This window comes from Oncorhynchus mykiss, chromosome 2, assembly GCF_057628025.1.
Source record: "Oncorhynchus mykiss isolate SJ-2025 chromosome 2, ASM5762802v1, whole genome shotgun sequence".
Classification (NCBI taxonomy): Eukaryota; Metazoa; Chordata; class Actinopteri; order Salmoniformes; family Salmonidae; genus Oncorhynchus; species Oncorhynchus mykiss.
The window spans coordinates 80,218,874-80,245,985 of NC_143023.1; the positions used below are offsets into that span (position 1 = coordinate 80,218,874).

At 41.3% G+C, this 27,112-nt stretch overlaps 2 long non-coding RNA genes across 2 annotated transcripts in view; one reads left to right on the forward strand and one right to left on the reverse strand.

Moving 5' to 3' along the window:
* Window positions 1-5,540, forward strand: part of LOC149985247 (uncharacterized) — a 74,987-nt gene extending 69,447 nt beyond the window's left edge. The window contains exon 3 of the long non-coding RNA XR_016488541.1: window positions 5,085-5,540. This is a non-coding gene — a long non-coding RNA (uncharacterized LOC149985247). The remainder of the gene's footprint in view (window positions 1-5,084) is intronic.
* LOC149985245 (uncharacterized) overlaps window positions 1-27,112 on the reverse strand; it is a 568,030-nt gene that overhangs the window by 496,751 nt on the left and 44,167 nt on the right. The gene's annotated exons all lie outside the window — the stretch shown is intronic.

The window sequence follows — 27,112 nt, forward strand, 5'->3', positions numbered from 1 at the left end:
TTGTTCCAGGGCCTACACAATTTGTTCTGCCCCACTCTACAAGACAGTAAAACCAGCACCACTTGTGAAGAATGCAATAAATACATCTTCAGAAAGCACACACGTACATTGTGTTCAACATATGGAGAGAAAGACTGAAGGGATCATTTTGACGAATAGGGTCAAATCACACCTACAGTTGAAGTAGAAAGTTTACATACACTTAGGTTGAAGTCATTAAAACTAATTTTTAAACCACTCCACACATTTCGTGTTAACAAACTAGTTCTGGCAAGTCTGTTAGGACATCTACTTTGTGCATGACATAAGTAATTTTTCCAACATTTGTTTACGGTCAGATTATTTAACTTATAATTCACTGTATCACAATTCCAGTGGGTCAGAAGGTAACATAGGTTTTTTTAATTTTTAATATTTTTTATTTTTTTGAATTTTACCCCTTTTTCTTCCCAATTTCGTGGTATCCAATTGTTGTAGTATCTTGTTTCATTGCTACAACTCCCGTACGGGAGAGACGGGAGAGACAAAGGCTGAATGTCATGCGTCCTCCGATACACAACCCAACCAGCCGTACTGCTTCTTAAATGTATTAGGCTAAGGTGTATGCAAACTTCCGACTTCAACTGTACGTAAGTATGACTGTTACTGGGAAAACAAGAAAAATGCCTACTTGGGGAAAAAGAAAATGCTTGTTTGTGAGAAGGAAATATGTTTAACAAATAGTTCATAAATATAGAGTTTTGAAATCAAATGTTCTTGTATTTCTTCTTCTGAAAGGTCTGACGAGACAAAATAAAGTGTTTGGTTGTTTTTACCTAATTCTTTAAATACCATAGCTAAGTAACGGTAAGGATGTTTAGAAATTCCTCAAAAGAAGCGTTGGAAACTAGCGGGAGATTACCATTATAGGAGAACAAAGATAATGGAAGGGAGGCGTCCAAAATCTGACTCAGACAAAGAACCTGAATGGAAGCTGATATTACGAATATAGCCAGGAAGGGTTTTAAATTAGGATGATTTTCTGGGAATTCCCGGTGTCTAAGTTTTGCGACTACGGACAATTATAATAATATAATTATTGGCGGGGAAACACAATCATTTTAATAGCGGGACACCAAGGTACGTACGTGAGCTTTGAAACCGATAGACTAAAATTTATTTTAGATTGTAATTCACCTATTTGCATGTTTTGCCCGAAAAATACGGTCGCCAGTGTTAGTATAAAATATGAACTGAAACGTTAAAATGTGTTTTAGATAGAATTGAAAAAAAGAAGGCATTAAAAATAATGGCGAGACAATTGAGGTAATACGCTATTTTGCCCAAAATTATCTGGTGGAATGATGTATTGAGATGGGAGTCGTATTTAAATAAATGTATCATAGAAGAGAAAGTCACCTAAAGTTAAATGTAGGGAATAACGGAGAGATACGATACAATTTCGTGCTATCCGGACGTTATAGCTATTTATGAATCGACTGACATATGATAAATTTAGCACAAAACATGGTACGTTCAGATGTTAGGGTATAGTAAGTTGAGAAGTTGGGTTGGTTTTACTTTGATGATTAGAATTTAAAACTGAACGCAATCTGAATAGGGAATATATATTTTACAGAGGCAGGCAGATTTGTGGTGTCGTTTCACGTTGAACAACATTGTTCCTCAAATTTAAACAGAGAAATGGGGTTGTGGCATTTAGAGGGAAAATGCGTTCATTATAGCTTAGAGTTACTTTTCAAAAGCGGCTAAAAGTTCCAAATACATTTCTTTTAAAAAGGAGAAGTATCGTAAAGATAGTCTGAAAAGATGCTACAGCTTGCAACGGAAGTGCTAGGCACTCAATGGGCTATATAGTGCAACGCTTTGGACTATAAAATAGGTAAGAATAGTTTCATCGTAAAAAGTTGTGATTGTTTTTCCGAGTATTGGTTTTTGATTAGGTAACGCCAGGGAATTCGAACTAGAAGTTAACGTATCCTAAAAAACACTATCTGTTTTTCTTTACGGGGAAAAAGTATATGTCTTATCTTAAAGGGACAGTGCGCGTCTATCACAGTGGTTTGAGTGTATGGCAGTGTATAAAATATTTTGGGACGATAATTTGAAGATAGACTGAATGAGTTACATGAAAGATCGAGAGATTTAAAACAAATGATGTGAAGGGATTATCAGAATTATTGGGTTTCGATGTAGTAGTAAAAGTTTGGGTTAAGGGAATTTCCCTGTTCCCAGTGACAAGGTATTTTAAATAATTACACTCACATATGGATTATTATGAGTTTTAATTAGACAAGTGTATAACGTATTGGGAATAGAGTCGTAATTAAAATACTAAGTCAAAGACGAGACAGTTACTAGATCAAAATGAATTCTAAATAATAACGAAGAGACAATTACGATTTATACCCATCGAAATGTTTTATAAAATTAGCGAATTTAGAGATATTGGTTGGGGTGATCATTTATAATTCAAGATTTGAACAGATGTGATAAATTAGGTTTGGTTTATCGAACAACAATTATTTACAATTAATTGAAAGTCGCTACGAATTGGGCTGAGGTTGAGCGCTTGATGATGACGTCACTAGCAAAGCACTATTGGTCGCCACGGAAATTACGTTGTGAATGGGGGTAACGGAGAAAATTGTTTGTCTGTTAATTTGTGCATTAGTGGCTCGAGTCACTTTTTAGAAGTTGATAAAAATTACAAAATACATTTTTTTAAGTAATTTGAGAGTCGCCAGGATAGTCAGGAAAGATGCTAAAAACTAGCAGCTGATACGTTAGGCAGGCATCATAAGATTTGTGGCGTTTATTTGGATTGAATTAGGCTATGAGAGAGGTCGACTGGATGTCGGAATCGTAAAACATCGTGACAATGGATTCTGATGGTTGTTGATTCCAGGTTTGATTGTTTATGTAACACCAGTGAATTTGAGCAGTGTTTCCATAGTGTGGAACTATGTTAGGATATTTAAAGAAAATATTGAAAAACAACCTCTATAGAAAAACATAACTGCATATGTTTCGGGAAATTAGCTAGGTTGAATTTGGCTATTCGAGCTTTGCCCCTGATACGTAGACATCCGTAACAGGGGCAATAGGTTTTTTTCCCCCTTGGGGAACTATCAGATGTAAACGTGAGATCTCTGAGTAATTTTGCCATCTGAAGCATTATAGTAGCTATTCGAGCTTTGCCCCTGATACGTACACATCCGTAACAGTGGCAATAGGTTTTTTTTTCCCTTGAGGAACTAACAGATGTAAACGTGAGATCTCTGAGTAATTTTGCCATCTGAAGCATTATAGTAGTGAGTTTTCGTATAGTTTGTTTTTAGCTGATAAAAGTGGTTTGTTTATTTGTTTACTGGTTATGGTCAATTTTAGGGGTTGATTTAACTTAGTTAAACATTGTGTTCTGGCGTGTTTAGGTAGGATTCTTTGTTCCCAGGACGGATGGAAGTTACCTAAAATAAGTAAATTAAAGGAGCCATGGGAGAATGTAAATGCATATTTATTAAATATCGGGGATTAAATTACGTATTTCTTACACTGAGAAATGTACGACATTTGCGGCAGAGGAAAAAAGTAATACATTGGATATTAATGTTATCAGGTTTAATTGTATCTAAGGGTAGCATGTTCATTTAAGTAAACATACACGTAGACAATGTTTAAAACTTATGATTAATGATTTGAGTCAAAGGGGAATTATCATTAGGTTTAGTCATAGTTCACTTATTGAGTTTCTGAATCGAAGTAGCATAGTGAATGCTAGTTAGGCGTGTTGTGTCTCACTTTTAGAAGCCTCCTGGGATTATAATTTTGGGGAGAGTGGGGGAGAGAGCGGCCGTAAACAACCAAATTGAAAAAGGTCTGCAAATATATACACATAAAACAATTGTTAGAACTATTTGTTTTAGTGCAAAGGTATTTTAAAGAGGACGCTCACATATGGAACCTTATGAGTTTTTATTTTATGGGTTTTAATTATACAGGTGATTATTTTTATTTTAAGGATAAAGGGTTCTTTAATGTTTAATATGGTATGGAACATGACTAAAAAAGGGGGGTGGTATGACCTTTTGACCTTATCGTGGCTATCTTTTGGGGTCTGATCAGCCCCGGGGGAGAGCCATTTGTATAATGAATTGTGGTCAGTTGGGTTACTAATTTTAAGGTAAATTAGTTATAATGGAGTGTTAGTTTGGGGTTTAGAATTATTGTTTGAATCACTGAAGCTGATTTACAATATTAGCTGTGAAGTTTTTGAATTGGCTAGTATGGATTTGATATTACAACAGAAAATAGTTATATTTATCATAGATAATAAATAGGGGTGATAAATTACTGTAGATAAGGTATTCCATGTTATTGTCAGATAGAATACTGCGGATCCCTGAAGTAAAGAGCTTGTAAAGTGTAGGAAGGATTTCGATATGGTTAGCATTTGTTCAGGCTCTGGTTAACCATTAGGAGGTCTTTTAAATAGTATTACATTTGACAGGAATTTAGGATTATTGTAAGGATTAAGATAGATTGATTAAGGAAATGTAAGGACTTTAGAGATGGCCACTTATAGACATGTTTTTTCTAAAAATCTATGATTTTACATAGTCAAACAGTGAGACGCTTAGTGGCATTTTGAGAAATAGGAGAGAAATGAATTACTGTTTAAATCGGTAAGCATTTTGAGAGATAGGAGAGAAAGGAATTACTGTTTAAATCGGTAAGCATATATATATTTAAGAACATATAGAAATAGCACAGATACTTCTTAAACTAGATAAGCCACTGGACAGAGAATTGATACAGGATTGGGATGAATGGATGCCCAAGAGAGATTTGGACATACGTGATGTCAGAAAATAAGGATAATTTACTAATCCTACCTAAGTCATTATTTAGGGTATATAAGTTTGATACCTGGGCAGAGCCAGGTATCAAAAGGGGGTGGGTAAGTTAGTGGCCTATTGGATAAGAAACTAATAATAAAAAATATATATATTTTTTTTTTAGCTAAAGATATAATCAGATAAAACATATGAGAAACTGTTTGTTAACCAAGCCTGTATGTCCAGGATTTTATGCATTACAGGTGAACTACAGGTGAAGTCACTCAATCCAGTCCCAGAGGCTTGTTGGGGGGACCATACCAAGGACTCCTGGTGACAGCTAGCTGAAAGAGCTACCCGGATTCATATCGCATGGCGGGAGGGTAAGACACTGACACTGTCGAACAATAAACAGTGTTCGAGAGGAGAACTGGAATTAACAGAATTCCGGGGGGCCATCTCTCGAATGAAGTAATGAAGTAACCCTCCCTGTCTTTTCATCCCTGTTTTTGTTCATAGAAGTGAAGATGTGTCTGGCTCTTGCTAAGTGATGTGTTCTCGGGGAGAGGGTGGGGCTTCACATGGAAGCTGTTCGTCTGAGCTGTCTTATCGTGGGTGACATATTCCTGATACCGCACGTCCTACTTGAGTATGCGGAGAGTGGTAATTTGGCCCATGGTTTAGACGATGAGGATTTTGTTCCAAAATAAGCATACAAGATCCCTAGATCTGGGTAGACAGGAAGTTAGAGTATAGGTTGGGAAGGATCTCTCAATGGAGTTTTATGTAGATCAAAATGGAGTCTCTAACTACAGTCTAGGACTCTGAGCCATTATGGCATATATCGGTGCAGGTTCCCATATTGATCGTGGACACAGGTCATAGCTCATTTGGAAAGAGAGGGCTATATGAATCCACTCACCCAGTATGGAAGAAGGTAGAGTATAGTGAAGCTGAGAGTTTTTGATTGTAATCAGGAGAGAGGGATGTATTGCATAAAGATACGCCTAACCCTTTAAACAGAAAATGAAGGAGGATCTAGGGTTGTGGTATGGATAAGACCAGGTCTTGGTCTACACCCTAGTACGGTTCTGGGTAGAGGAGTTTAGGCCGGTATGGTAAAGCTGTTCACGAAAGCAGGAATGCCAGATAATGACAGTTGTATTGATTTGCACTATTTAAATCCCCAGGTTCCTCCCTTTACAGTGACCGGAGGAGATTATTACCGTTGGGCCCGGTACAGTACTCTTGGGAAATGATGTCAGGGCGAGGTTTTACCGACATGCCTTTCACAGTCATTCAACACCAAGACATGAAGTATAGCCAAATGGGAGAAAATAGCTATTCCATCCGGGTCTCTTATTGACAAAGTATACATTGATAACATTGGGGTTCCACAGACTGGATTAATTATATTTATTATAATCAACAATGCTTTAACAATTATACCAGAGATGCTATTAAAGGTTTTGCAGAACAGACTGAAGCAACCAGCTGGATGGCTTGGCAGAATAGAATTGCATTAGATATGTTAATGGCTGAAAAGGGAGAAGTATGCGTGATTATCAGGACCATGTTTGTGCTTACATCCCAAATAACACAGCTCCGGACGAATTAGTGCCCGAAGCCTCAGCTGGTTTGACCACCCTGGCTCACGGGTTGGCAGAAAACTATGGGGTAGATACTTCTCTGACTAATTGGTTTGATAAGTATGTTCGGAAAATGGGAGAAAAAAAATATTATGATCACTGTATTATGGGCTACCTGTGTGACTATTTAGTTTTATGGGGCTGTTGTCTAATTCCCTGTGTATTAGGCCTTATTTCCAGGACTCTGGAGAAATCGATGACAATAGATGGTGAGGTACCAGGGGATTCCAGGTTCAGACCCGCGGAGTGCTGCTTGTATGTCTACAGGACAAGTGGACGAATCTGGATCCTTCAGTTGCGGGGAATTTATGTTTGAAGAGACCATTTTTGATGTTTAGGGAGGCTAGGTTGTATCACGTTTCAATAATAGACTGTTTTTTTTATGAAGATTGTAACGAAAATCCTGATAAGAAGAGTTATGATTCTGATGTAGGCCTGAGAAACAATTTTGGCGAATGCAAGTGTTGGGTTATGTTTAGGTGATGTTTTGATGACAAGAAATATCTCTAATAAAAATAGAAATGGGCTTTTTAATATTACAATATAACTACATGTGTGATTGGATGTATAATATTTAATCAAAGGGTGGATATGTTAAGGGAATTTTTATCTATAATGACTAATTATGTATACATTTCAATCAGGATGAATTAAAAGACTTATGTTACTGTACATGTATGAATTTTCTCTGTTGCTCTCAGTATTGAATATAATGTAGTCAGGAGTTTAGTACAATGACGGTCTGTTCCTTTGTACAAATGAATGAACTATCTCCAGATGGCAGGGACGGACTATCTCCAGACTGTCTAGAATGCCATCTACACTGACTGACCTTGGCTTTAGGCGAGGAGGGAAGGCTCGAGAACTATAGGGCCTCTTAACCAGTGTCAAGAAGAGATAGAACATTTAGAAAACGCTGACGTCATTTTCAGTTTATAACCTGTGGCAAAATGTGTATGAACTCAGTACTCTCTTGAATTAAACGCTGTTACCTGACTTTTAAGACCGGGGCTCTGTCCATTCTTATAATATAGGGTCTTACAAACCCTTCGAATGCATTGACAGAGTGTTTAATTTTGATTGGGAAATAAAACAGAGGAATATAGAATTCCTTCAACAGAAAAACACTCTGAAGTTTATAAAACTGGTTAAATCATGTCTGTGACTATAACAGAACTTGCAAAACCCCTAGGAAAAACTGTTCAGAAAAAAATATATCTCTATCTGCCGGTTCTCTGTAATGTCTATGTCAAGGGAAATTAGATAGCGCCCAGTTTACAGTTCCTACAACTTCCACACGATGTCACCAGTCTTGGGAATTGGGTTGAAGTTAATCCTTGGTGAAATGAAGAATAGGCACTTCCTGTCAGAGGTTACACTGTGGATAGTTATGAAAGAGAGATTATCGTCCATGATTTGTTGACTTGCTGCTATTGAATACAGATCGCCCCGTCATCAATTTGATCGATTATTAACGTTTACAAATACCTAAAGTTGGATTACAAAAGTAGTTTGAAGTATTTTGGCAAAGTTTATAGGCAAATTTTTAAATTTTTTGTAATGACGTTGCGTTTTGGAAAGCTGTTTTTTTCTGGATCAGACGGGCTTTATAAATGGACATTTCGGGTATACATGGACGGATTTAATCGAAAAAAATAACCAATTGTGATGTTTATGGGACATATTGGAGTGCCAACAAAGAAGCTTGTCAAAGGTAATGCATGTTTTATATTTTATTTCAGCGTTTTGTGTAGCGCCGGCTACGCTAATTATTTTGTTTACGTCTCGTTCATGTGTTTCGGGGGGGGGGGGGGGGGTGCATGCTATCAGATAATAGCTTCTCATGCTTTCGCCGAAAAGCATTTTTAAAATCTGACATGTTGGCTGGATTCACAACGGGTGTAGCTTTAATTGAGTACCCTGCATGTGTGATTTAATGAAAGTTTGAGTTTTATCTCGTACTATTTGAATTTGGCGCTCTGCATTTCCCCAGGCTATTGGCCAGGAGAGACGCAAGCGTCTCTATAGCCGTAAGAGGTTAATGTTATTGACCATAACCTGTTGTTGTTATAGCTTTTCAATATCTGCAAGATCTTGATTTCAGAGCTATCAATCTAATAGAACTCTCAGGGTTTTCTTTAATTAATGGAAGCTTCTCTAATGTCACACATGTAAAATGTGGTGTACTGCAGGGCAGCTTTTTAGGCCCTCTACTATTTTCTATTTTTACCAATGACCTGGCATTAAACAAGCATGTGTGTCCATGTATGCTGATGATTCAACCATACAGTGCATTTGGAAAGTATTCAGACAGCTTCTCTTTTTTTCACATTTATTCTGTAAAATAGATTAAAGTGGGCCGTCGTTGACAAACTGCACGATTACCTATACGGAGCAAAGTTCGAGGTGAGAACAGACATCAATCCACTGACATACACTACCGTTCAAATTTTTGTGGTCACCTAGACATTTCAAATCAAATGTATTTATATAGCCCTTCGTACATCAGCTGATATCTCAAAGTGCTGTACAGAAACCCAGCCTAAAACCCCAAACAGCAAGCAATGCAGGTGTAGAAGCACGGTGGCTAGGAAAAACTCTAGAAAGGCCAAAACCTAGGAAGAACCAGAGGAACCAGGCTATGTGGGGTGGCCAGTCCTCTTCTGGCTGTGCTGGGTGGAGATTATAACAGAACATGGCCAAGATGTTCAAATGTTCATAAATGACCAGCATGGTCCAATAATAATAAGGCAGTACAGTTGAAACTGGAGCAGCAGCACGGCCAGGTGGACAGGGGACAGCAAGGAGTCATGTCAGGTAGTCCTGAGGCATGGTCCTAGGGCTCAGGTCCTCCGAGAGAGAGAAAGAAAGAAAGAGAGAATTAGAGAGAGCACACTTAAATTCACACAGAACACCGAATAGGACAGGAGAAGTACTCCAGATATAACAAACTGACCCTAGCCCCCCGACACAAACTACTGCAGCATAAATACTGAGCAAGAGGACAAGTACATTAGAGTGTCTAGTTTGAGAAACGGATGCCTCACAAGTCCTCAACTGGCAGCTTCATTAAATAGTACATTTCCTTGTTTTCCATGAAAACCTGAATGAAATTAGTTCCAAAATAAATAGGAAATATGGCCAAGACATTGACAAGGTTATAAATAAATATTTTTAATTGAAATTTTAATTGTGGTCTTCAAACTTAACTTTTGTCATAGAATCATTCATTTGCAGCTATTTCAGCCTTGCAGACCTGTGTCATTCTAGTTATCAATTTGTTGAGGAAATCTGAAGAGATTTCCCCCTCATGCTTCCAAAATCACCTCCCACAAGTTGGATTGGCTTGATGGGCACTACTGACATACCATACGGTCAAGCTGCTCCCACAACAGCTCAATAGGGTTGAGATCCGGTGACTGTGCTGGCCACCAATCTGAGACGGCGCTCAGACGTAACCGCCATGTTGGACTCAACAGAAATATGAAATTACAACATAAATATTACCTTACCTTTGATGATCTTTCATCAGAATGTAGTGCAAGGAGTCCTAGTTCCACAATAAATTGTTGTTTTGTTCCATAATGTCCAATACTAGTGTCCAAGTAGCTGCATTTGCTATCACTTTCAGCTCACGTGCCCAAAAACTGACTGCCGGTCCAAGATAATTCGCACAAAAACTTCCAAAAGATATATTCCAGGTCGAATAAACTGGTCAAACTAAGTAGAGAATGAATCTTCAGGATGTTATTATCATATATATCCAATAAACTTCCAACCGGATCATTTGTTTTCTTCTGGGGCCGAATGGAACAGCCGTAGCACCCACAGAGAAATGCGCCACAGCACTTTCTACTGAATGAGGACATCTAGTGGAAGGTGTAGGAAGTGCTTTCAGATCCATATCTTGTTGGGAAAGGAGGGGGCGATTTAGAAAATATATATATATATTAGTTAACTAGGCAAGTCAATTAAGAACAAATTCTTATTTTCAATGACGGCCTAGGAACAGTGGGTTAACTGCCTGTTCAGGGGCAGAACGACAGATTGTACCTTGTCAGCTCGGGGTTTGAACTTGCAACCTTCCGGTTACTAGTCCAACGCTCTAACCACTAGGGTACCCTGCCGCCCCAAGTGATGTCAAAGTTGCCCCAACTTTCAGAATTTCAACCCTTGTTTGGAAGATTGCCTGCCCTATGAGTTCTGTTATACTCACAGACATAATTCATACAGTTTTAGAAACTTCAGAGTGTTTTCTATCCAATAGTAATAATAACATGCATATATTAGCAATCTAGGACAGAGTTCGATGCAGTTCACTATGGGCACGCAATTCATCCAAAGTGAAAATACTGCCCCCTATCCTCAACAAGTTAAACTGATTAGCTAACACAACGTGACATTGGAACACAGGAGTGATGGTTGCTGATAATGGGCCTCTGTACACTAATGTAGATATTCCATTAAAAAATATGTTGTTTCCAGCTACAATAGTAATTTACAACATTAACAATGGCTACACTGTATTTCTGATCAATTTAATGTTATATTAATGGACAACATTTCATTTTCTTTCAAAAACAAGGATATTTCTAAGTGACCCCAAACTTTTGAATGGTAGTGTATGTCTTGATCTCAGCAAAAATGGATGCTACTGCTTATCGTTGGCTTGCTGCGTTATCTACCTATGAATGTAGTCTTAAGTACAGGCCGGGAAAACATAACAACGATGCCGACTCCCTATCCCGTCGTCCACATGAGTAATCTGAAATTAAATCAGATCGGAGAAAGATTCCCGCTCCAGGCATGAGAGCCATATGCCAGATGTCCACTGTGAGCAGACCGATTCATAGATTATCTCAAGAGTGATTGACCAATTGGCTGCTTCATACCGTTCGTCAAGCATACTGCAACCTGACTACATTGAGTGCTCATCAGCTTCCAAGGTTGAGTACATCTGAGCTGTCAGCTGCTCAACAAGAAGTTCTTTGCATTGGTGAGGTGTGGTCTGCTCTAGCGATGGGTGATGTCACAAGAGTAAAGAAGACGGAACATCCAGCAATCTCTCTCCTCCTGAGAGAATGGGAGAAATTGAAGATGGAGTGCAATAACACGATTTCCAATCCTCCGCATAGACCTTATCACACTCAGCTACTTCTGCCAGAGATGTTTAGAAAAGTGTTGTTGAAGTCACTACACGATGACTCAGGTCATCTGGGATTAAACAAGATTGAAGGACTAGTAAAAGACAGTTTCTACTGGCCATGTATGAAACTGGAGGTCAAAGACTACTGCAAGTCCTGTGCTCGCTGTATCCAGAGAAAGACTCTACCCAAGAGAGTTGCTCCTTAGTCTCATACATAGTGATGGACCCTTGGATCTTGTCTGCATGGATTTCCTGTCCCTTGAACCAGATTCCAGTAACACAGCGATTGTCCTGGTCTTTACACATCACTATACCAGATATGATCAATCCTTTCCTACTAATGATCAGAAAGCATCCACGGTTGCAAAAGTGTTTTGGGAAAAGTACTTAATCCATTACAGCCTACCCCAAAGCATTAACAGTGATCAGTGCTTAGAGTCGAGAAGTCAAGAACAACGCCGTACCATCCTAAGAGAGATCCACAACCTGCAAGATTTAATAGAACGTTGTTGAACATGCATGGAACACTGGATCCAAGGACAAAGAGCAAATGGAGCCAGTATATTGGACGTTGTGTACATTCACACAGAAGGAAGCACTCAGAAGGAAAATGTACTCAGAAGGAAGCAACCATATACTCTCCGTACTTTCTCATGTTTGGCTGTAAAGCAAGGTTACCTATAGACTTGATCTTTGGAGTCTCAAGTGATGGAGCATCAGAGAAGACTTACCTGAAGTCGGTGTCAGACATGAGGAAAGAGTTGCAAACTACACACAAACTCGCAGAGGTCACTTCTGACAAACAGAACAAAGGAAACAAAGATATGATCAGAAGATTTGCTATTCCCATCTTATGCCTAAAGACAGAGACCTGATATGGAATCTAGGACTGAAAGGAAAGCGCGAGCTGGTGGATCACTAGGCTTCTATGCGGTCTGTTGTTGAAAGTCAAATGCCAAACTTACCTGTGTTCTAGTTGAAACCAGAGAATGGAGACCCATCAAAATCCTTCATCGGAATCACCTGTAACAAATAGGACAGCAAGTGTGCCTAGAACCAGTGGATGACATTGTGCCAACACAGAGTCAAAGATCCCTGCAGAGAAGAATAAATGAATTTGAACAATTTTGAAGGCATAATAATCAAGAAAAATCTGAAGATCTTGAAGATGTCGATTCAGAGAATGAAGACATTGGAGTGTGGTGCAATCGACCTGACACAAACTGTCAAGAAAAAGAAGATGAATAAATAGTCCGAAACTTACAGTTTGGACATTACATTACATGGAATGACTAGAAAACCTGAGGTAAGATCAGGAGAAGAAAAATAAACAAAGTCCACTGAAAAAACTAATAACGCTGAAAAAGCAACAGAAACAACTGAAGCTGAGGAAAAATATATAGAACATATTAGGAGGAAACGAATGAGGTTAAGAAATCAGATTCAGTATAAAGACAATGTAGATGAAAAGAAGAATGCAGAAGCAGAGATAAAAATCTCTAAGAACTAAGAAACCTCCTACACTACTGACCTATGGCATACAGTATATCACAAACGTGAGTAAACCCCTCACATATCATGTGACAACACTGAAGAAATGACACTTTGCTACAATGTAAAGTAGTGAGTGTACAGCTTGTATAACAGTGTACATTTGCTGTCCCCTCAAAATAACTCAACACATAGCCATTAATGTCTAAACCGCTGGCAACAGAAGTGAGTACACCCCTAAGTGAAAATGTCCAAATTGGGCCCAAAGTGTCAATATTTTGTGTGGCCACCATCATTTTCCAGCACTGCCTTAACCCTCTTGGGCATGGAGTTCACCAGAGCTTCACAGGTTGCCACCATGACGACATCACGGAGCTGGTGGATGTTAGAGACCTTGCACTCCTGCACCTTCCGTTTGTGAGGGGTGTACTCACTTTTGTGATATACTGTACATAGAGTTCCTAGTATTGTGTCTGTTCCTATAGTGAGATATATCACCTCTATATACAAGTGGATTAGATAGTTCTATGAGTAGGCCTATCCCTTATTCCCTTTGAGTTATTCTAAGAAACAGAACAGAAGGGTTAGCACATTTCCTGTGATTGTACACACTATTTTCTTTACCCTGGTTTACATGTCATGAGGACATGCATATTTTTGGTAGGGGGAGAGTGTAATTCCCTGTTAAAACATGTATTTAGAGCTATGCTTTAAGTATTAATGGATGTATATGTTGTATACCTTGTGTACATTTAATCAGATTTGTTTAATTTCCATAAACTCTACTTTTTACTACAGTCTTCGCTGTTGGGCCTATGTTGGGACCGTTTCTCTTCAGAGTGAAGGGTGTGTGATAGTTTGGGCCAGTCAAGATGGACTATGGGTGGTGTGTAGATGGCTTCGCTGGTTTTTCCGTTGTTGCTGGGAAAGAAAGGTGAGATGCTCTAGTGAAGCGGAAAAACATTATGTACTAAACATTGTTTTTTCCACAAATTGGGTTTAACTGCACTCTACTTTGCTCACCTTAACCTTTCTGACCTCCCCATCCCGGATCCGGGATCGTGAATACAGACTCAAGCTCATTACCATAACGCAACGTTAACTATTCATGAAAATCGCAAATGAAATGAAATAAATATGCCATCTCTCAAGCTTAGCCTTTTGTAAACAACACTGTCATCTCAGATTTTCAAAATATGCTTCTCAACCATAGGAAAACAATCATTTGTGTAAAAGTAGCTAGCTAGCGTAGCATTTAGCGTTAGCATTAGCGTTAGCATCCAGCACGCAACATTTCAACAAAAACATAAAAGCCTTCAAATAAAATAATTTACCTTTGAAGAACTTCGGATGTTTTCGAGGAGACTCAGTTAGATAGCAAATGCTCAGTTTTTCCAAAAAGATTCTTTGTGTATTAGAAATAGCTCCGTTTTGTACATCACATTTGGCTACCAAAAAAACCCGAAAATTCAGTCCTCAAAACACAAACTTTTTCCAAATTAACTCCATAATATCGACTGAAAACATGGCAAACGTTGTTTAGAATCAATCCTCAAGGTGTTTTTCACATATCTCTTCGATGATATATCGTTCGTGGAAGCATGGTTTCTCCTCTCAATCAAATGGAAAAATACTTGCACCTGGCTTTGCGCACCAGTTTCGACGCAGGACACCAGGCGGACACTTGGAAAATGTAGTCTCTTATGGTCAATCTTCCAATGATATGCCTACAAATACGTCACAATGCTGCCGACATCTTGGGGAAACGGCAGAAGGTCTAAGCTTATTCCTGTCGCATTCACAGCCATATAAGGAGACATTAGAAAACAGAGCTTCAGAAATTCTGCTCATTTCCTGTTTAACGTATCATCTTGGTTTCGCCTGTAGAATGAATTCTGGGGCACTTACAGACAAAATCTTTGCAGATTCTGAAACTTCAGAGTGTTTTCTTTCCAAAACACAAGAATATGCATAGTCGAGCATCTTTTCGTGACAAAATATCGCGCTTAAAACGGGAACGTTTTTTATCCAAAAATGAAATAGCGCCCCTAGAGATGCAACTGGTTAACAAAAGAAAACAGTCACAAGTCAGGCTAGAAAATTCAAAGAAGCAGTACATGCATAGAATAGGCCATGTTTTATTGTGTTTTCTAATAGTTATTCTAAGGCTCACTGTTTCAGTTGCAAAAAGTAAACTGCATTAAACTGAACGAAGAGACTCCTGAATAAACAGCAATGAAAGGATGGCAGTACAATATGCAAATGCTAGCTAATACTGAAGTTGTGTGCATGTTCATGGAGCCATGTCCTACCCTACAAGGATATTTATTTTAGCAGAGTAACCAGATTAGACCAGAGCGTATCTGAAATTAAAGCTTCAATATTGAATGTGTCCAGGCCGTACAGCTTTTGACTGTGGAAAAAGGTAGTGTTTATTTTAAGTGCATCACTATGATTGCTGGCTGGTGGCAGCACCATTCAGTGTTCCTGTGCCTCTCTCTCTGTGCGACCTCTCCTAGAATTGAGCAAAGCTGTTTTCAGGTACCGTTAGGGTCCCTTGTGTTGCATGTTCTAGGACACGTTCTGCACCTTTCACATTCAGTCGGTGTGGTGCCTAAAGCATTAACAACCTCATAAGAATACCCTGTACCACAATGATTAAGCACATTGATTTTCCTATAATTGCTATGCTTCACACTCTTTTGGGGGCTGCGGATAGCAAGAACATTGGTTATTTAAGGAATAATGGCTAAGCTCTATTTACAATACTCTGTTTGTAAAAGAAAGGGTAATTAGGTGAGAGGGCGAGGTATGAGCCGCTGCATCTGGCCCCCAAAGAGAGGCTCTGTGTGTGTGATTAGCTGCCAAGAACACCCCCAGATGGCACCTATTACCTGAGCGCATTAATTAAAGATCCAAGCAAGCCCCCTGCTTTAGAGTCATGAACGGGGATGAGGACACTAGCTGATGGCTGGCTGCCGGGCTCTTCCTCACTCTAAGCCGGGCCAGCTGCATTGTAGCATCGGAAGCATCTCAGCTGCATCGGGTGTGCGCCACGTGCCTGTTGTTGTGACTGGCGAGGGTCAACAAAAAGACAATTAGATCAAGTACTGATCAACAATTGGAGTCACACTCACACGTTAGGAATAAGCACTTTCCGTTAGTAGTGCTATAGAGAGCATTGTAATGGAGTTTTTTTCCCCAAAGGCACAGGCGAACAGTGGAGAGGGGTAGCAGTCGTGGTGCAGTGAAGAGTCAGACAGCCGTTGGTTGAGAGGTTCCCGTAAAACGGAGTGTACAAGGTAAGTGTCCATTTCCTATAGTTCTGGGCCGTCTTTAGCATTTAGTTTGAGGAGGGAGGAGGTGATAGGGATTGGCAACAGCGGTCACAATTTCACTTTTCTCCATGCCAATCTGTGGAATCACAGCATACCATGCAAATTAAGGAAATAGTCCATGCAATTAAATTACATTTCACACATGAAGATTTGAGAAGTTAAGTGAAAGGCAATCGTTGTAAGTAACACACAGCATACATGATTACAAGGCAAAAATAAGGCCATGATTGCGAATAATAAGACATGTTGATACGTAAGATAATAAACATGATAATATAAATACAAGGCAAAATGTCAATCTTTAGTTTAGTAAGAGTCAGTGTCATTTGTGACAATGTCACGACTTCCGCCTTAGTCGGTCCCTCTCCTTGTTTGGGCGGCGGTCGGCAGTCGACGTCACCGGCCTTCTGGCCATCGCCGATCCACTTTTCATTTTCCATTTGTTTTGTCTCTGTCTTACACACCTGGTTTCAATTCCCCAATTACTAGTTCATTATTTAAAACCTCTTGAAGCTAGGGGGCACTATTTTTATTTTTGGAAAAATAACATTCCCAAAGTAAACTGCCTATTTCTCAGGACCAGATGCTAGAATATGCATATAATTGACAGCTTAGGATAGAAAACACTCTGAAGTTTCCAAAACTGTAAAAATGTTGTCTGTGATATTAACAGAACTGATATTGCAGGCGAAATCCTGAGAAAAATCCAATCAGGAAGTGACTCTTATTTTGAAACCCCAGTCTTTCTATTCATCCCTATTGCCCATTGAAAGGGACATCAACCAGATTCCTTTTTCTGTGGCTTCCCTAAGGTGTCTACAGCCTTTAGACGTAGTTTCAGGCCTTTATTTTGAAGAATGAGAGTAAACGTCCACATTGCGTAAGTGGTCAGTTGTTGGCTCTCAGTGTGATTTTTGTGCTAAACAGAGAGGTAGCCATTTTTCCTTCCGGTCCTAGTGAAAAGCCAACTGTCCCGGTTGATATATTATCAAATAGATATTTGAAAATCACCTTGAGGATTCAGGATTGAGGATTGCAATGTTTCTGTCGATATTATGGATATAATTTTGAATTTTTGTCTGCGTTGTTGTGACCTCTATTTCCAGTGGAGTCCTAAGCATAACGCATCAAACTAACGGAGGTATTTGGATATAAAAAATATCTTTATGGAACAAAAGGAACATTTGCTGTCTAACTGGGAGTCTCGTGAGTAAAAACATCCGAAGCTCATCAAAGGTAAATTATTAATTTGAATGCTTTTCTGATTTTCGTGACCAAGTTTCCTGCCGCTAGGTGTACATAATGTTTTGATAGTATATCCAAGAGGTTAACCCTCTCTTCCCCCAAGTTTGTTTGTTAGTGATTGTTTGTTTTGTAATACGGCCCCTTATTGTGGGCTCTAATATTTTGTGTTGTATTTGTGGAATCTTGAGTAAATATGTTTATTACGCATATCTGCTGTCCTGCGCCTGACTCCTCTACACCAGCTACACACAGGCTTTATTACAGAATCACTCACCCAACTAATGGAATCAGCAGGAGCAGACGCCTTCCCTGTGGCGGTAGAGGAGCGCGTCCAGCAGCATGCGACCATGTTGCAACGTCTGGGCACCGCCATGGATCGCGTGCTGCAGGAGGTTCCTACTCCACCTGGCGACCGTCCACCCGGCTCCTTCGGGACGTGAGAGTGTGTCCGCCCTCGTCTCATGCCTCTCAGGCAAAGCCCTGGAGTGGGCCAACACCGTATGGAGTGAGGGAGACGCGGCATTGGACCATTGTGCAGAGAACGTCTGTCTACCTGAGGAAGGGGACGAAGGAGCGAGACACCACCCTCACGTTGGACCAGCTGGTGGACCTGTCCATCCGGCTGGAGAACCTGCTGTCTACCCGCGGACGTCCGGATCGGGGCCTGTTAGTTCCATCCCCCAGCACCTCCACTCCGACGCCAATGGAGCTGTGAGGTGCTGCACTTAGGGTGACCAGAGGAGGGGCCATTCCCTGCACCATCTGTGGCCACAGAGGGCACACTGCTGGTTGGTGCTGGGGGGATTTCTCAGGGAGTCGAGGCAGTAGGCAGGGCATTATCTGGTCACCCCAGGTGAGTAAGCACCAGGCTCACCCAGAGCTCCCTGTTGCTCACATGTATGTGTTTATTACATTTCCTGAGTTTTCCCCGCATTCCCAGCATAAGGCACTCGTAGATTCAGACGCAGCTGGGAATTTTATTGACCGTTCATTTGCCCATAGTTTAGGATCCCCCTTGTTCCTGTGGATCTGCCCTTCCCTGTGCATGCCCTAGACAGTCGACCATTAGGGTCAGGGCTGATTAGGGAGGCCACTGCTCCACTGGGCATGGTTACGCAGAGGGTCACAAGGAGAGAATCCTTATTGATTCTCCTGCGTTTCCCGTGGTGATGGGGCTACCCTGGTTGCACTGTCATGACCGCACTCTTTCGTGGCAACAGAGGGCTCTCAAGGGGTGGTCACGAAAGTGCTCAGGGAGGTGTGTAGGAGTTTCCATTGTTGCGACTACGGTGGAAAGTCCAGGTCTGCACTGTTGTGTCTTTGGCTATGCCGGATTAAGTGACATGACATGCTATTCTATAAAATAATTTCTCCATAATTAATATTAACTGATTGAGCTAATCATGTAAATGTAATTAACTAGAGAGTCGGGGCACCACAAAATAATATTTATAGAGCTGTTATCTTCCGAATAAACTCTTAAAGACCTAGTAATATTTGACATCAATAGCAGTCAATATTAATCATCACCTTAATTCAGTCTCATCTGAAAGTTGTAAATTCTTGGTTATCTTCACGAACCCTGGCTAACAAGTTGAATCAGCAATACAAAATTGGGTTTAACTATTTATTTAATAAATACCTAACTAATCACACAGAATTACACATGCACATAATTAATCATAACTTGATTACAAATTACATCATAAAGGAAAACGTCCCTAGTGGGCAGAGCAGATATGACAGCTTGTTACACAAAAGAAAAGGGGCTGGGTTTGAGTGAAAGAGCGGGAAGACTGAGGAACAAAGGGCGAAGCTGTGCTATTGTAAATACAGTATATTAAATATTCTAAATAACCGCCCATTTGGAAAAGGAAAATGCAATAAATATTTACTCTGAGCTGCGAATCGGTAGGTTGGTGGTAGATGGAAGGCCGTGTTGCCAAACCGAGTCCTTTGTCCTTTAAAGAATGTCTCTAGTGGTCAATTGAATAGGTTGTAGTAATGTCGTTTGTGTGATAGACGGGATACTCTGTCTGTTCCTTCCTAACCCTTGTTTGCAGCTGCTGTTGCTAACTCAACGGCTAGGAGGTATCACTTCTGTAGTGAATAAGAGTTCAAAGTTCAGACCATTCGCAACCAAAGCTCACGCTGATGTTGGCTTAGTTCTGTAGTTATTACCTGAACCACTCTGACATCGGACCGTCGTCCTCACATCCCCGGAACAGGAGGTTACACTGTCGCCAAGGCTTTATATAGGAAGGGAGAGGAGGGCGTGTTTGAAACATTTTATAGCCCATGTCCCTTCACAGGAGCGGGCCACTGATTGAGCATAGCCCTAACCTTATGAGACCCAAATCTCACATTTTAGAAGCTAAAATCACATTTCATCCCATCACAAATAATTTCATATTCAAACATTTAAATTGAAGAACAATTCCATGTGAATCTGATAACTCTGATGTGTAGACTTTCCACTGTGGAGTTTATGTCATCTTATCATTGATGAGAATGTCTCACATTGCAACCGAACTGACATCATATTCATTAAGTACCACCGCATATGTTCAATTGGTCGGATTACCAGAATATAGTTAATTTCCCCCCACCTTCTGATGTTCCCAGAATCTCTATGTTAAGCAAGGTGTTTGTTTGCAAATGTAACATCAGTAGGGTAGAGAGAGGAAAAAGGGGTAAAGAGGTACTTAATGACTTAAACCTACCCCCAGGTCAACGTCATGACAGTCGGGTTCAATCTTGCGATTAACCTGCATGTTGCAAACCAACATAAAAATGAACATGGGTTGTCCTGGTTGTGGACCATCGTTGTGGTCCCCATCTGGTGGTGGACCCGGGTAGAGTGTCTGCAAATGAAGAAGTCTGCTCCATGGCTGGGCAGTGGATGTCCGGATTGGGATCGCCGTTCCGGACCCGTCGCATGTTCGTCCAGACTGAAAGATCTAGGCAGTAACTTAGGCAGATGGTAACAACGCACACACACTCATGAAATATATCATTATATTTCCCCCCAAATGAGCGGTGTTGTGGCACTAAATTATGTTTTTTTGTGGAAGTTGTTTATGGCTCTATCACTTTCTACGTGCAGAAGAAAATGAAACAAAATGAATGAAAACATAAACAAAACGAAATATAATTATGCCCCCTTAATCATCTAATTGGACTGTATTCTAGCGACATCCATGGTCTTGGCAAAATGACCCTATCATGGCATTGTCTAATGTCATATCTAGGGCTTTCCGAATTTACAGGGTGTTGCTTAGAGTACTATCCTTAGTTGATAACTATATGATAAGTCTACAGCTGTAAGGCACTAGTTTTGGGCAGTCTACAGGGGTGACCTATGGACTTCTGGGAATAAAACTGGTGAGTGCTGTAGCTGTAGAGTTAAAGGCCTCAAAATAAATGTTAAACTTTACTAAGGCTGGTATTTTACTCGGACCCTTAAGTGATCCTAGCATAAATCCTATTTGGATGTTCCATTGTGCATGTGCGTTTATACTTACGCAAGCACATGCAAAGGGAAGGAAACCAAGTATCCTGGCAGATTACAACTTGTTCAGAATGAGTCTGCCATAGTCAGGTAATTTTCAGGTCAATGCCTGGAGGTCAGTCAGAATTGGTGTCGAGGGAGTCTGTAGTGGTTTTACTCACTGTCTTCCACTATTGTAGATAAGTATACTTCACAGCTATGTTATCCACGGAGGAGCTAATCTCATGACGTAAGTACTCTAAGTATTAGCCTAAGTATGTGGTGTGATCGTGGTTCATGACTTCTAATAACTTTTCTCCTGAACGGAGGGTTCTATTTATTAGTGGCATGTATGCTTCCATTGGAAGAGTGCAATGGAGATTCCCTTCCCCGTGTTGCACTCTGAGTGACTCCTATGTTGCTATTATCAATAGCAATTTAACTTGTGATTTTACTAATCCTCTTACTGAGTGTTGCTGTACTGACTGTGGTATTGGTACTGGTACTCAAGGGGTCCAGTTGTCCTACCGATTTATTCTGAAATGTTATCCTACAGTAATATATGATTAGAGCATTTTACTAGTTGTCTTGTAGTGACTACTATACATGGCAAGGAATGGTTATTGTTGCCATTTGTTTTGGAGTTGGACAAGTCCAGTAGACTTCCTTTACAACCAGTGTGGTACACCTCAGTACTATCTTAGATGTGTTCTAAGATAATCCCTGTCTAGGGGCCTGTCTGCTCCTCACTGTTCTTAAAGGGGAGTTTACAACTAGATTTGATTTATGCTCTGGCGGCCTCGTACGGTGTTGTTCATAGTCTTGAAATAAAAGTTCACACCCTATGTACGAGTTTTCAGTGGCCGTGTTATTATGAGAGTGGCTGTAACCTTTCAACCAAATCTCCTGGTGTTTGTGCTTCAACACCCTCAGTGGCTGTCGAGGTCTGCCAGTCACCACCACGTCCGCGTGTGGCAACCTCTTCAGTACCTGCGAACTGAGACGATTATATTGGTCTGTGATATCGCAGTGTTCCACCAGTGGGAGTCATCGGGTCAGTTGCTGGACTGATGCCATTAGTTTCTTGGTAGGGTTGACAGTCCCCCACAAAGTGGAAGGTGTGTCATCGGAAGCAGAGTATACTCTGCGCATCGATGTTTTTCTTGCCGGGATGGCCGCAGTGTTTGCGGACGTGTCCGAAGGGCAAGAGAAGTTCATCTCAACTACCGTATTGCACGACTGCAAGGAGGAGGGAAGTTGCTCATTCACAGAGACAGATGGCTCGAAATCATGAAAATAATTTTCAATCAGATTGGCTGATGGAATGTGTCGAGATATCGTAATATCTCCTTGGACTGAAGTGTTTCCTAAACGTCTTTTTCCCAAGGGGTTCTTTGGACAGATATCCCTTGTGAATGACTGCATTACAGCTAGCGTTAGGGGAGGACAGTGTGGTCGGTGGAGAAGGCACTGTAGCCTGTGACCATACCTGGTTGGTTTTCCAATCCATCAATGGGAGTAACCAATCCATCAAGTCTGCTCCAAGTAGCAGGGGTACAGTTTCGAGGCTGGTAATATACGTGGACGAGCGATACGTCCTTGAAGTGTAGTTTCAGCATGACTCTCAATGTGAGAGGCGAGGTAGTCTGAGTGACCCTTCGAAGTATAGTGTCGCATCGTTCCACTTTTAACCAACATTTAGTTGGCTTCAAAGCCCTTCTTAGATCATCAAACAATGTTTGAGAGATGAGTGATATTGTCGCACCCGAATCAATTAGCGCATGACAAGTTAAGCAGTCCTCCAGGACTGTTTCCAGGTATGGTTGTTTTGATTTGTGGTTAGTGGACATATTCCCCAGAAAGTGGAGTGGTCGTTCGCAACTACATGATGTGTCCATTCTGTTCAAGGTGGAAGCAGATCGACTTTTCAGATTTTGAGTGGGCTTGGCTTTAACGAAGCGTTTGACCTTTTTCTTCGCAACCTTTGTATCAGAGTCTATAGACAAAGCCCTTGGGCTTGTTTTTTGATCAAGCGGGCCCTGGATAGCGTCTCGAGTGAGAGCGGGAGAGATTTAAATTTTAACGTCCTTGCTACAGTGCCTTGCGAAAGTATTCGGCCCCCTTGAACTTTGCCGTTTCTTAAAGATATCCGTAAAAAGTGTCGTTTAAAGTTTGCCACAAGCCACCTGGGAGACACACCAAACATGTGGAAGAAGGTGCTCTGGTCAGATGAAACCAAAATTGAACTTTTTGGCAACAATGCAAAACGTTATGTTTGGCGTAAAAGCAGCACAGCTGAACACAGCATCCCCACTGTCAAACATGGTGGTGGCAGCATCATGGTTTGGGCCTGCTTTTCTTCAGCAGGGACAGGGAAGATGGTTAAAATTGATGGGAAGATGGATGGAGCCAAATACAGGACCATTCTGGAAGAAAACCTGATGGAGTCTGCAAAAGACCTGAGACTGGGACGGAGATTTGTCTTCCAACAAGACAATGATCCAAAACATAAAGCAAAATCTACAATGGAATGGTTCAAAAATAAACATATCCAGGTGTTAGAATGGCCAAGTCAAAGTCCAGACCTGAATCCAATCGAGAATCTGTGGAAAGAACTGAAAACTGCTGTTCACAAATGCTCTCCATCCAACCTCACTGAGCTCGAGCTGTTTTGCAAGGAGGAATGGGAAAACATTTCAGTCTCTCGATGTGCAAAACTGATAGAGACATACCCCAAGCGACTTACAGCTGTAATCGCAGCAAAAGGTGGTGCTACAAAGTTTTAACTTAAGGGGGCTGAATAATTTTGCACGCCCAATTTTTCAGTTTTTGATTTGTTAAAAAGTTTGAAATATCCAATAAATGTCGTTCCACTTCATGATTGTGTCCCACTTGTTGTTGATTCTTCACAAAAAAAGACAGTTTTATATATTTATGTTTGAAGCATGAAAAAAAGACAGTTTTATATATTTATGTTTGAAGCATGAAATGTGGCAAAAGGTCGCAAAGTTCAAGGGGGCCCTATACTTTCGCAAGGCACTGTATGTGTGTTAATTCCTGCGGACCTGGTGTCTGGTAATTCCCCGTCTAGTCCTTGTGACTTATCTTTTACCCTTTTCTAAAATGTTTCTCGCTTTAGTTCTTCACGTAGTGGAACTTCTGGAGAACATTGGTCTACGTTTTGATCATCCTTCAACCCTTTGTTACACTTGTACTCTGAGACTTTGTGTGGGTTGGGTGCAGGAACGTAGTGAACAGGTCGATTGTAGCGGTAGTCATTTTGATGGCGACGTACTTTACAGTTATTTCGACCACGGATGTTATTGGAATCATGGTTTCGTGGTGGAAACTGTTGTTGTGCGTCATCTCTTAACGCTCCAATATCTGATAATGCACCCACTAACTGGAATGAGTGCTCCTGGTCAAACTTCAAAAGCGAGTGGTCAGGGCTCTTAGCGTTGCAAGCTTTTGACGCCTCAAAGCTGTGCTTGGAAGCTCTCTGAGTTGTAAGATAGGCAAGCCAAGTAGGTAATGAAGGTAGGATACATGTTCGACGGGAACATTTGTTTAAATGGTAACAGGTCTTCCATGCCTGTTTCAGTGAGTAGACCAAAGTAAGCTGAACAAAGCCTATGACAGTAAGCTTGTGGGTGTTCATTCCAAGCTTGTTTGACCGTGTTAGCCAGTGAACTATCGTGTTTGCGAGTTTCAGAACCACTGAATTCTAATTTCAAAGCTGTGGCAAGTTTAGCGTAGTCATTTAGCACGTGTTGCTGTTGTAGGCGAACAAACCTTGTCACGTGTCTATTCGAAGTTTGCTTCAACAGGTAAACCCTGTCAGAATCCGTAGCATTCGGGTAGCCATCCAACGCGTCCTCTATGTCAGCTAGGAACGTCTCAGTATCGTTTGGCTGACCTGGAACGGGGTCAAAGGTGGGGAAATTCTTGACGAGTTTGTCTCTTGACGGGCGGAGAGGGTTAGCTTCATCCTGTGGGATGAAAGCTTTGGCTTTGTTGGCCAAGAGGCGCCATATTACTCAGTGCCGAATGACCGAGAGGAGAAGACTGAGGGACACATGATGGAGGCAATGTCTGAAACCTATCGTTTTCACTCCTTTGAGTACCGGGCTCCGGTTGCTTGGATGGATAGTCACGCTGTAGAGCGTGACCATTCTTGATTTCCTCCAGATGGTACCTAAGGGTGGTATTCTGCTGCATTGCAGAGTCCACTTGAGCGCTTAGAGAACTGATTTTGGACACGTGAGTGTCGCACTTGCGCACTTGAGTACTAAGCGAGAGATTCAGTGATGAGATTTCTTCCGCTTGCTTAGAAATCAAGATTTCCATCTTCATCACAGAGTTCTCTTATCATTCATTTGGTCAGCGACTTCAATGAGTTCTGCTGATTTGTCATCCAACTTAGTCATTGTGTTCACTAATTGATTGTCTTTGGTCTGCAGAATTTTGAGTGTTACTCTGAGTAACGTTCAACAAATCTGCCTGCATGTTATCAAATTGTGCGCTCCTGTTTGTAGATAACTCAACAGATGTATCTAGTTTGGAGTGGACTACATCGTATTTATTTTGGGCTAAATCGAGTTGTTCCTGGAGACGACGATTTTGTTGAAGAGTTTGTGCTCGTTCATCGTCAAAAGTATTTGCAATTACTTTTAATTGTTCAGATTTCAAACGCAGTTCTTCATCTAGCAGAATGTTTTAATTTCCTACTTTTGTCAATAGTTGCTCAGTTCTCTCCACCTGCCCCCTCTTGTTAGCCATGTCTGGCACGTGTTTCAGCTGTGCACTGTGGTATTGGACCGATTCCACATTTTTATGGCAATACATCAGTGCAAAAGTGGGGAGAACCGTCACAAAGCCTGTGTTTGATGGTAATTTTGGAGAGCGTTCGCAATTTCGGCTGTTTTTTCGCTAATGGCATAATTAGGGTTGGTATCGCTACTGAGGTCAGAGATCAATCCTTTTATGGGTCGAGGTGCACTAATTAGCGGAGGAGTGGTGACCACCTCCTTTGATGGCTTGCACATTATTAGAAAAATTTAAAGGAAATTTTTCCTATTTTCTTTCAAAGTTTGGGTTTGGAGTTCATTGGAAGCTGCAAAGACAACATACAGTATTTATAGAATTTGACGAACTACAGACTGCGGAGGCCCTGTTCACTCACGTCTTCCGGCACTACGGGGTGCCTGAGGACATAGTCTCTGATCGGGGTCCCCAGTTCATGTCCAGGGACTGGAGGGCGTTCATGGAACGTCTGGGGGTCTCGGTCAGCCTCACCTCAGGTTTTCACCCCGAGAGTAAGGGGCAGGTGGAGCGAGTAAACCAGAATGTGGGTAGGTATCTGCGGTCAAACTGCCAGGACCGGCCGGGGGAGTGTGCGGCGTTCATCCCCTGGGCAGAGATGGCCCAAAACTCACTCCGCCACTCATCTACTAAGCTCTCCCCCTTCCAGTGTGTACTGGGGTATCAGCCGGTTCTGGCACCTTGGCATCAGAGCCAGATCGAGGCTCCTGCGGTGGACGAATGGTTTAAGCGCTCGGAGGAGACCTGGGACACCGCCCATATGCACCTGCAATGGACCGTGAGGCGGCAGAAGGCGAGGGCCGACTGCTACCGCAGTGAGGCCCCGGTGTTCGCACTGGCTCTCGACCCGAAAGCTGGCCCTCCGCCTGCCCTGCGAGAAGCTGGGCTCGTGGTTTGTGGGGCCATTCAAAGTCCTGAGGAGATTTAACGAGGTATGCTACAGGTTACAGCTTCCCCCAGATTACCATATTAACCCCTCGTTCCATGTGTCTCTCCTCAAGCCGGTGGTGGCTGGTCCACTCCAGTAGTCTGACGTGCGGGAGGTTCCTCCGCCCCTCTGGACATCGAGGGGGCCCCGGTGTATGCTGTTCAAG